Source organism: Myotis nattereri, assembly GCF_964212035.1.
Source record: "Myotis nattereri genome assembly, chromosome: 15".
In the NCBI taxonomy this organism is placed as follows: domain Eukaryota; kingdom Metazoa; phylum Chordata; class Mammalia; order Chiroptera; family Vespertilionidae; genus Myotis; species Myotis nattereri.
This window is the reverse complement of record NC_138090.1, coordinates 54,176,830-54,186,780: the sequence shown is the minus strand read 5'-3', so window position 1 is coordinate 54,186,780 and position 9,951 is coordinate 54,176,830. Positions and strand designations below refer to the sequence as shown.

The 9,951-nt window shown below is 54.5% G+C and overlaps 2 pseudogenes across 2 annotated transcripts; both read left to right on the top strand.

Annotated features, from left to right (window-relative positions):
* The first annotated feature begins 975 nt into the window (after positions 1-975).
* On the top strand, positions 976-2,174 carry LOC308530691 (cyclin-L2-like; annotated as a pseudogene). Its single transcript has 2 exons — positions 976-1,023; positions 1,388-2,174. The product of its transcript is annotated as a cyclin-L2-like (transcript).
* A 6,262-nt stretch (positions 2,175-8,436) lies between these two features.
* LOC308530689 (cyclin-L2-like) lies at positions 8,437-9,655 on the top strand (annotated as a pseudogene). Its single transcript has 2 exons — positions 8,437-8,542; positions 8,861-9,655. The product of its transcript is annotated as a cyclin-L2-like (transcript).
* Positions 9,656-9,951: the final 296 nt, after the last annotated feature.

Genomic DNA, 9,951 nt, shown 5'->3' with positions numbered 1-9,951 from the left:
ACCCTGCCTGCGCCTTCTTGCAGTCCTGGACCCCTCAGGGGATGTCCTCCGCCTGCTTAGGCCTGCTCCCGCAGTCGGACATTTCCCCAGGGGTCTTTAATGCTGCTGCTGAGGCAGGAGACGCTCCCACCACCGCTGCTGCACTTGCCAGTCCCGAGCCCAGCTTCTGGCTGAGCAGCGCTCCAATGTGGGAGCACAGTGACCACCAGGGTGCAGCTTCTGTGTTGAGTGTCTGCCCCCTGGTGGTCATTGCAAGTCATAGCAACCAGTCATTCCACCGTTTGGCCAATTTGCATATTAGGGTCTTATTATATAGGATCTCTCAAACTTTGCTTTCGCTTTTCCTGACCTGTTTTACCGTTAACGCCTTTTTTTTCCATTTTGCGAGACAGCACTTTGGTTTCCCTAGCGCGGGAGGAATCCCACCTCCTTCCCACCTTCTGCACTCAGCGCCAGTCTTCAGTTATCACGTGTCTAGAGACACCCGTGGGCCTCGCTCTTCACAGCCCTGCCCTCCCCACCGGTTCCTCCACGACAACCCGTTTCCCACCGAGGTCGCAGACCGGCTCCACTCAAATCCCAGACGTCCCCCGCGCGCAAACACCTCCAGGGCTTTGTCCCTGGTCTGACCACATCTCCGACATCTCGGGTCCTACCGGCTTCGTTGCTCGTCCCCAGGCCCCTCCGGACCTCAGTTCCTGGGCGCTCTCGCCTGTGGGAACTGCACTTCCGGTAAGATTGCCGCCCCCATGGTGCCCCGCGGCAAGGCCATGGGCGCCGCCATCTTTCCTGTCCTGGGGAGTCGGGGATGGGCGGAAGGGGGGGCTAAAATATAAAACACAACGAGCGCCGCGTTGGCTTTCGATAGGCTCCGGCCTCTGAAAACTTACTCAGCGCGGTGCTGCTGACCCAGGGGGAGGCTGTCACGCGTCCAAAAGGTGATTTCAAACTTCTCTTGAAGGGCGAACGCCATCCATGTCGAGGGGTTGGGACTGGATCCGAGGGGAGCAGGTCGTGGCCACGGTACGTCACAGAGCCAGGGCGTGGCCACGGTACGTCACAGAGCCGGGGCGTGGCCACGGTACGGCACAGAGCCACGCCCACGGCTGTAGCGGGAAAGTCGGGCAGCGTCCCTAGCGACAGTTGGAGGGAGGACTCAGGTGTCCCAGCGGCGGATAGAAATCGTTGCTGAAGTGAGGTGAGCCTTCGGCCGCTCCGTGCAGTCTTGCTTAGCGCAGTATCAGGTGGGCCTGCGCGGGGTGCGGACAGGAGTGGGGGGCGGTGGGGGGCCCTGTGAGGCGAGAGAAGGGCTCTTGGGGGACTTTGGGTTCGGTCACTAGGGAATCTTGGCTTTAGGGGTCCTCCCCTTGGCGGCCAAGGTTACCAGGTGTACGAAGGTATTAATGATGGACAATGCGAACGGCGGGGTTGGTTGTCGGCCTGGGTGACGCTGTGGTGCTCAGGGATTAGGAACTGGAGAGGCCGGAAGAAGGGTCGGCGGCACAAAAGGGCGGCGGCGGCCGTGGCCGGGGCCCAGGGTCCAGCGGCTCCTGTAGCAGCGGCGGCCGGGACGGGCCCAGGCCCCGGGTCGCAGGGCGCGCTGATCGGGGACCGGCTGTACTCCGGGGTGCTCATCACCTCGGAGAATTGTCTCCTGCCCGACGACAAGCTGCGCTTCACGCCATCCATGTCGAGTGGGCTCGACACCGGCATGGAGACCGACCTCCGCGTCGTGGGCTGCGAGCTCATCCAGGCGGCCGGCATCCTGCTCCGCCTGCCGCAGGCGGCCATGGCGACGGGCAGGGGCTGTTCCAGCGCTGCTTCTACACCAAGTCCTCGTGAAGCATTCCATGGAGCACGTGTCCATGGCCGGCGTGCACCTGGCCTCCGAGATCGAGGAGGCTCCGCGGCGCATCCGGGATGTCGTGAACGTCTTCCACCGCCTCCGGCAGCGGCGGGAGAAGGAGAAACCCGCGCCGCTCCGGTTGGATCAAGAGTGTGTTAACCTGAAGAACCAGGTCATAAAGGCAGAGAGACGGGTTCTCAAGGAGCTGGGTTTCTGCGTCCACGTGAAGCACCCGCACAAGATAATCGTTATGGACCTTCAGGTGTTAGAGTGTGAGCGGAACCAACACCTGGTCCAGACCTCATGGGGAGCCTCTGAGGGTAAGTGACTAAGATCTCTCCTCTGCTGCCCAAGCGCTTCGGTGCGGGGACAGCGGCCATCCTTAGCCTCTCCCGGGCAGGCTCCGCCGGAGGCTGGCCTAGATGGTGTATGCTCACGACAGTCTAGTGCTGGCCGACGCTGCTGTGGTTCTGATGGTTGCGCTTCTTCTTAACCCTCTGTCGTGCTTTGGTAATTGCATTGATTAGACTTGATAACTGTCTTGACTTGAATTTTGTTCCTTTAAAACTGCTGTACCTACCTGTGCACTAAAGATGCAATACCTATCTTTGAGAAAAATCTATGGAAAGCGGTAAGAATTGGCTGATGGGACCTGGGACTTGAGTATGGGATTATGGCATCATTTCTGCAGGTTCTAGGGCTGCCCTTTTCAGCAGCTGCGTAAAGGTAATGCATCTTTAGATGACCCCAGGGGCACGTTATATTGTAACATTTCAAATGGAGCAATCAGCTTAAGTATATGTTTGAGGGATTTGTTTTGTTTTTAGGACTTAAAAGTTAATAGGGTAGTATTATCATCACTATTTGAGTATTGAAAATGTTTTAAGACCAGAAAACTTCTCGATGGTTATGTGTATAAAATGTTTGAACTATTCACTTGCAATGCTCTGGTTCCCGGGTCTCGGTGCCCTCACACTTGTTCTCGGTCACCTCCTGGTGCGCCCATCAGAACGTGCAGAACTTGAGAAACCTTGGAGTGGATTTGTCTGTCGCCTTCTCCAGGGCTTGGGAGCAAGGATACCCGATACCCGGGTGGGGGTGGGGGTGGGGCCAGGGGTGGGTGGAAGATCAGGCAAATCACAGCAGGATTTGGCTCGCCTGTGGATGCAGCTTGACTCAGGCTTGTCCTATTGGGGCATGTTGGGAGCAGTGACTATATGACTGTTCACCTGTTTTCTCATGGAATTAATCCTTGTGTGTGCAATATTATAAAGTTTCATATGAGGTCAGATTTTGCTCTGTTAAATCTTAGAAAATACATATGAAAGAAAATGTTAAATGTAGCCAATTTTAAAATGTTACCTTTTAAAAATGCAAGTTATTTTTGTATTTCTCTGTTTTCTATGATAAAGTTTTTAAATGTACTGATTCTGGTGAAATTGTAGTATTTTGATGCTCTTGTCTGATTTTATGAATATTCATTTTAAGACACCTTGTTGAAATGGGACAGTTTGGAAATGGTTATTGGATAAGCCTGAGAAGAGGACTGCCCTCGGGCACTGAGCCCTCCTTGGCATGCTGTTCCCATGCTCCCAGGGTGATGCTCCCTTTCCGAGCGGACTCCCTCATGGAAGGAGGAGGGACAGGCTGTGGACACCTCTTGAAGGAAGAGGAACGCAAGAGGACGGCTGGTCTCAGAAAAGTCTGGTGGCTCCGTGCTCGGCAGTCCATTGAGTTTGCATGTTTCTTTGCACTACGGATTCTGAGCGCTTAGATTTCTTTAACCAAGTACTTTCTCACCCGTTTTCTTCCTGAGGCATTGTGCTTTGCATGAGAGCAGGCCAAAGTTGAGAGGGAAAAGTAAAGTTAAAGTTGGTTCTCTTTCATAGCAACACCGATTGACATTCAGCCAGCTTAAAAAATTTTTTGCCACAAAAAAAAAAAAAGAACTGGAAGGAGCTCTGGCCGGTTTTGCTCAGTGGATAGAGCCTCGGCATGCACTGAAGGGTCCCGGGTTCTATTCTGGTCAAGGTCCCGTACCTGGGTTACAAGCTCCTTCCAGGCCAGGGCCCTGGCCAAGGCGCATGCAGGAGGCAACTAATCAATGTGTTTCTCTCACATCAATATTTCCCTCTGTCTTTCCTTATCTCTTCCACTCTCTACAGTGGTTCTCAACCTTCGTAATGCCGTGACCCTTTAATACAGTTCCTCATGTTGTGGTGACCCCCAACCATAAAATTATTATTATATTTTTAAATATATTTTATTGATTTTTTACAGAGAGGAAGGGAGAGGGAGAGAGAGTTAGAAACATCAATGAGAGAGAAACATCGATCAGCTGCCTCCTGCACCTCCTACTGGGGATGTGCCTGCAACCAAGGTTTATGCTACTGACCAGAATTGAACCTGGGACTCTACAGTGTGCAGGCTGACACTCTAATCACTGAGCCAAGCCGGTCAGGGCTAGAAATGGTATTATTAATACACACCAGCATATCCATCTCAGCAAGCGAGAGTAGGGAGGGCGGGATATTTATGTCTCTGGGTGGGTCGGGTGGAGGTGCAGGCGGTTGCAGGAAGCTGGGTCTAGAGCTGCTTTTCTCAGCGGCTTAGTTGTCTCCTGGGACACCTGAAAGGAGGAGAACAGGAAAACAGCAGAGAGGACAGGAGTCTCCAGTGGGGACCATAGGAAGTACTGAGCGCAGGGGAGAAACTGAGGGCACGGGAAAGGTACAGAATATGCCTCACTGTTAGGTCCTAACAGGGTCTGGCTGCCTGGGACCCACACGGCTGCTGCTGCATGGCTGCGGGCGGCATGGGCGTCCCCGAGGCTGCTGGAACTGGGCGTGTCCTGCCAGGCCTGCAGCCATGCCAGCGCTGCCTTCCTGCTGCTGCTGCTGCTCCGCGGCATCCCTCTGTGCTGTGGTTCATTCTCGCCACGCTGGGGTTGCGCCCCGGGTTCACGATGTTCAAGGCCTGGGCCTAGGGGTTCAGGCCTCCCATTGTTGCTGCTGCGGAGGGACAGCAGGTCGGGGCCCGCTGGCTGACATGGCGTTCAGGTTCTGCAGGCTGGGCTGCAGGCTGGGCTGGAGCTGAAGGTTAATGGGCTTCCTCATGGACACTGATGGGGGCGAAGTTCTGGCCGAGCTGAAGAAGCTGGCTAGTGACATGCTTACAGGCCAGGGCTGGGACTGAGTTGGAGGCCCTGGTGTCTGGGGTGTGTTTGGCTGCTTGCTGCTGTGGGGGTGTCCAGGGTTGTGCTCAAGGAGGGGATGGAGGACTGCTGAGGCACATTACGGGTGTTCATGGTGGCATCCGCTGGCGCAGGAGCTACCCCTGCGGCAGGCGGTTCCCAATCCGCTGCTGGCGGAACCGGAGCAGCTGCTCGAGGAGCTTCTGTTTGATTTTGAGGCATAAGGGAACGGGGCATGGGTTTTCTTGGCAGCGTTTGGCATGGTAGCAGCAAGCGGCGAATACCTGCTTGCACACTGGGCAGCCTCCATTGACCTTACGCTGGCAGCGCTTGGGGTGCAGCACAACACGCTTCATGGTCTGGCAGTTGGTCCGAGAGCAGCTGGCGTCGCGGCACAGGCGGGTATGCCTCAGGGTCTGGATGCAGCGCAGGATGCTCAGGCGCCGAGCCTCCCGGATTCTCCTGAACTGCATCTCCCCCTGGTTGGCGCCCCCATTGCCCTCCTCTGCCTCTTCATCCAGGCCCAGCCCCACCTGCACCAGCCTGTGAGTGTGGCCCTTGGTGTTGTAGCAGTTGAGGCAAAGGTCGTAGTCCTCGCACCCGGGGCAGTGCCAGCCTGTCTTCACCCGCTGCTTGCACTCAGTGCAGGTGAGGACACAGCGGTCCTGGCCCTGGTTGTGCAACTCCAGCAGCATCGCTAGGCCACTCTCTGTGTCCTCGTGCAGTTCCTCCTTCTCTGCTTCGGGGACCCTCACAAATTCCTGAAAGCTTTAAGAAGAAAAGAGAAGCTGGAGCCCTGTATTTTAATTGAATCAAGTTACAGAAATGAATATTCCTTATATTGGCCCAAATGCTCACAATAATAGCAATGATAATCCTCTTTATAGCACCTTCTGCTTTCTTTTAAAAAGTTTTATCCTCACCCTGGCCGGTGGGCTCAGTGGTTAGAGAGCCAGCCAGCGTACAGATGGGTGGAGGGTTCGATTTCTGGTCAAGAGTACCTATCTCAGTTGCAGTTCACTCTCCACCCCATCAGGGCACCTGTGGGCGGCAACAATTCGGGATGTCTCTTTCACACCAATATTTCTCTTTCTCTCTCCTTCCTTCTTTTCCTTCCTCTCTCCCTCCCTTCTACTCTCTCTCTGAAAAGCAATGAGGAAAATGTCCTCAGGTGAAGATTAACAACAAAAAAGCGGGGCAAAAATGAAGACATTTCCAGATGAATAATATGTAAACTTTTAAGATTCATTAAGAAACCAACCTGGTTAAAAAAAGACATGGGAAAACGAACTTGAATAGACATTTCACCAGAGAGAGGAATGAGAATATGATCAACATCATTAGGCATTTGGAAAATACAAATCAAAACAATAATGAAATGTTACACCCACTACAATACAAAGAGTGAGAATATTTTTACATGGCCTGTGGGGACACTGAAAGCCTTCTCTATTTTTGCTCAGAATGTAAAACAGTACAGCACTTTCCATTAAAACAGTCTATCTATTTAAGGGAAATGTATTATTTTCTAGGAGATTATGTTACAAATACTGATTGAAAAATAACTGAAAAATCTGAATAACCAATTTTATTTTTTCCTTTCGCCGTTTACACTTGTATTCTCTGTAAGAAAATAGTCTCTCCCACCCTAACTGGTTTGGCTCAGTGGATAAAGCGTTGGCCTTCAGACTGAAAGGTCCAAGGTTCCATTCCGGTCAAGAGCACATGCCCCGGGTTGCGGACTCAATCCTCATTGGGGGGTGTGCAGGAGGCACACAGTCAATGATTCTCTCTCATCATTGATGTTTCTATCTCTCTCTCTTCCTCTCTGAAATCAATAATATATATAGCCAAACCGGTTTGGCTCTGGATAGAGCGTCGGCCTGCGGACTGAAAGGTCCCAGGTTCGATTCCAGTCAAGGGCACGTACCTTGGTTGCGGGCACATCCCCAGTAGGACGTGTGCAGGAGGCAGCTGGTCGATGTTTCTCTCTCATCAATGTTTCTAACTCTCTATCCCTCTCCCTTTGTCTCTGTAAAAAATCAATAAAAAATATATTTAAATATATATATATATATATATATATATATATATATATATATATGTATATATCTCTAAAAAACAGGTAGTGTTACAAAAAAAAGATACCTGTACCAGGGCCTTCAATCCCCCATGCCCATCAGCCATTGTCTTCTTACCAATCCTTCCTTGCTCTCATTCAAGATATAGGACTTTGTCTGCCTTAAAGAAGATTCAGTCAAGGACTAAGTTTGTTTTTTTCTGGAGGTCACTTTAGTAGAATTGCTGGTTTGTGGGGACCCATGGGACATCCCTCTGCCTGGAACCATACACTGGTACTAGAGGCCCAATGCATGACATTCATTCGTGCACTGGGGGGCGGGGGAGGTCCCTCAACCCTGCCTGCGCCTTCTTGCAGTCCTGGACCCCTCAGGGGATGTCCTCCGCCTGCTTAGGCCTGCTCCCGCAGTCGGACATTTCCCCAGGGGTCTTTAATGCTGCTGCTGAGGCAGGAGACGCTCCCACCACCGCTGCTGCACTTGCCAGTCCCGAGCCCAGCTTCTGGCTGAGCAGCGCTCCCCCTGTGGGAGCACAGTGACCACCAGGGTGCAGCTCCTGTGTTGACTGTCTGCCCCCTGGTGGTCATTGCAAGTCATAGCAACCAGTCATTCCACCGTTTGGCCAATTTGCATATTAGGGTCTTATTATATAGGATCTCTCAAACTTTGCTTTCGCTTTTGCTGACCTGTTTTACCGTTAACGCCTTTTTTTTTTTTTCCATTTTGCGAGACAGCACTTTGGTTTCCCTAGCGCGGGAGGAATCCCACCTCCTTCCCACCTTCTGCAGTCAGCGCCACAGTCTTCAGTTATCACGTGTCTAGAGACACCCGTGGGCCTCGCTCTTCACAGCCCTGCCCTCCCCACCGGTTCCTCCACGACAACCCGTTTCCCACCGAGGTCGCAGACCGGCTCCACTCAAATCCCAGACGTCCCCCGCGCGCAAACATCTCCAGGGCTTTGTCCCTGGTCTGACCACATCTCCGACATCTCGGGTCCTACCGGCTTCGTTGCTCGTCCCCAGGCCCCTCCGGACCTCAGTTCCTGGGCGCTCTCGCCTGTGGGAACTGCACTTCCGGTAAGATTGCCGCCCCCATGGTGCACCGCGGCACTGCCCATGGGCGCCGCCATCTTTCCTGTCCTGGGGGGTCCGGGAGGGCCGAAGGGGGGGCTAAAATATAAAACACAACGAGCGCCGCGTTGGCTTTCGATAGGCTCCGGCCTCTGAAAACTTACTCAGCGCGGTGCTGCTGACCCAGGGGGAGGCTGTCACGCGTCCAAAAGGTGATTTCAAAATTCTCTTGAAGGGCGAACGCCATCCATGTCCACCGCTTGGGACCGGCTCGGAGGGGAGCTGGGCGTGGCCAGCGTACGTCACAGAGTCAGGGCGTGGCCACAGGACGTCACAGAGCCAGGGCGTGGTCACGGTACGTCACAGATCCAGGGCGTGGCCACGGTAAGTTACAGAACCGGGGCGTGGCCACTGTACGTCACAGAGTCACGCCCCCGTCTGAAGAGGACTCGGGTGCCCCAGCGGCGGATAGAAATCATTGAGGAAGTGAGTTGAGCCTTGGCATCTGCCGCGAAGTCTTGCTTAGCGCAGTATCAGGTGGGCCGGCGCGGGGTGCGGTCGGGAGTGGGGGGCCGTGAGTGGGGCCAGTGAGGCGAGAGAAGGGCTCTTTGGGGACTTTGCGTTCGGTCACTAGGGAATCCTGGCTTTAGGGGTCCTCCCCTTGGCGGCCAAGGTTACCAGGTGTACGAAGGTATTAATGATGCACAATGGGAACCGCGGGGTGGGTTGTCGGCCTGGGTGACGCTGTGGTGCTCAGGGATTAGGAACTGGAGAGGCCCGAAGAAGGGTCGGCGGCACAAAAGGGCGGAGGCGGCCGTGGCCGGGGCCCAGGGTCTAGCGGCTCCTGTAGCAGCGGCGGCCGGGACGGGCCCAGGCCCCGGGTCGCAGGGCGCGCTGATCGCGGACCGGCTGTACTCCGGGGTGCTCATCACCTTGGAGAATTGTCTCCTGCCCGACGACAAGCTCCGCTTCACGCCATCCATGTCGGGTGGGCTCGACACCGGCACGGAGACCGACCTCCGCGTCGTGGGCTGCGAGCTCACCCAGGCGGCCGGCATCCTGCTCCGCCTGCCGCAGGCGGCCATGGCGACGGGCAGGGGCTGTTCCAGCGCTGCTTCTACCCCAAGTCCTTGTGAAGCATTCCATGGAGCACGTGTCCATGGCCGGCGTGCACCTGGCCTCCCAGATCGAGGAGGCTCCGCGGCGCATCCGGGATGCCATGAACGTCTTCCACCGCCTCCGGCAGCGGCGGGAGAAGGAGAAACCGGCGCCGCTCCCGCTGGATGAAGAGTATGTGAACCTGAAGAACCAGGTCATAAAGGCGGAGAGACGGGTTCTCAAGGAACTGGGTTTCTGCGTCCACGTGAAGCATCCGCACAAGATAATCGTTATGGACCTTCAGGTGTTAGAGTGTGAGCGGAACCAACACCTGGTCCAGACCTCATGGGGAGCCTCTGAGGGTAAGTGACAGATCTCTCCTCTGCGGCCCAAGCGCTTCGGTGCAGGGACAGCGGCCGTCCTCAGCCTCTCCCGGGCAGGCTCCGCCGAAGGCTGGCCGAGATGGTGTATGCTCACGACAGTCTAGTGCTGGCCAACGCTGCTGTGGTTCTGATGGTTGTGCTTCTTGTTAACCCTCTGTCGTGCTTTGGTAATTGTATTGATTAGACTTGATAACTGTCTTGACTTGAATTTTGTTCCTTTAAAACTGCTGTACCTACCTGTGCACTAAAGATGCAATACCTATCTTTGAGAAAAATCTATGGA